The sequence below is a fragment of the Bison bison genome, unplaced genomic scaffold (genome assembly GCF_000754665.1).
Source record: "Bison bison bison isolate TAMUID 2011002044 unplaced genomic scaffold, Bison_UMD1.0 scf7180017849476, whole genome shotgun sequence".
Classification (NCBI taxonomy): domain Eukaryota; kingdom Metazoa; phylum Chordata; class Mammalia; order Artiodactyla; family Bovidae; genus Bison; species Bison bison.
The window spans coordinates 10887-12233 of NW_011480049.1; the positions used below are offsets into that span (position 1 = coordinate 10887).

General features: G+C 44.5%; 1 pseudogene; it reads left to right on the plus strand.

Moving 5' to 3' along the window:
• LOC104993863 overlaps nucleotides 1-1082 on the plus strand; it is a 2719-nt pseudogene extending 1637 nt beyond the window's left edge.
• The last annotated feature ends 265 nt before the right edge of the window (nucleotides 1083-1347 follow it).

A 1347-nucleotide genomic window follows, 5' to 3' on the forward strand; every position in this document is an offset into this window, starting at 1 on the left:
TCTCTTAAGTCTCCTGCATTGGCAGGTGCATTCTTTATCACTAGTGCCACCTTGAAAGCCAAATCCCTGGAGAGCCCTAAGTAAATTTAAGAATCTGCCCAAGATGTGGTGCTTTCCTGGAAGCTCAGCTGGTAAAGGATCCGCCTGTGATGCAGGAGACTCCTGTTCAATCCCTGGGTTGGGAAGATCCCCTGGAGAAGGGGACGGCTACCCACTCTAGTATCTAGAGAATTCCATGGATGATGTGGAGGATTAACCGAATGGATACAGTTATATTATTTGGTACTGTGCTGTCCTCTGAACTAAGTACTGAAATAGGCCTGCTTATTGGAGTTGGTTTTTCTTGTTTTCGCTCATCCTCTACACTCAGAAGTCAAAGACTTCATTGCTTGGCCCAACAAAAAAGCCTGAAATCTTTGAATCCATGTCTGCCTACAAGACCTGTCAGGCTAAGTCAACCATCAAGGTTGTCCACTAGAAATCCACTCTCTATTACATGAACAGAGAATATTTTAAATCTTTTTTATAAACCACCACCCCCCAATCCAGTCTTAGTAACCAGTTAAGTTCAGTCACTCAGTTGTGTCCGACTCTTCGTGACCCCATGGACTGCAGCCCGCCAGGCCTCCCTGTCCATCACCAAATCCCAGAGCTTGCTGAAACTCGTGTCCATTGAACCAGTGATGCCATCCAATCATTTCGTAGGCAGCTCAGAAGAAGGTATCAAAGAAAAAGATCAAAAGGGAAATAGCTGCTCTCAGTGGAATCCAGGATGAAGTTTCAGTGCAACTTTCCCATTCCTTAGAGTTCCACACCATCGTGACTGACTACAGTGCAATACAGCTTTTAGATCCAGCAGGGATCCACATGATGAAAGAAGTTCTCAGGGTTTATGAAACCATTCGCATCCAGGTTCTGCTGGCTAAGTGCAATCCCTCTGTGAGGGACTCCCTGGCCCAGGGAGAGTACTGGAGAAAAGAAGAGGAAAATCTCTTTTACAGTGTATGTGAAGAATGACTTTTGCAGAAGACTCTCAAAACTCGAAAGATGTTCCCACTGGTCTGAGCTTTTTCAGTGATTGAGAAAGTAGATGGAAGGAAGGAATACTGTGTAGCCAGTTGTTTAAAAGTTCAAGTGTGCAGCATGTTGTACCGTGGACCTGGAAATTGTCCCCTCCTGGAGATTTTGGCCTTTTGGCTGGACAGAACTCTTCCTTTGAAGCTGATGGCCGTCGTCAATACATAAATGCAGCAGAGCTTTTAGTTAGGCAGAATCAAAAAGAAGAAACTACCGAGGTTTTCAGCTTTCTTGCACATATGGAATTATATGAGTATCTGTTGAATTGAA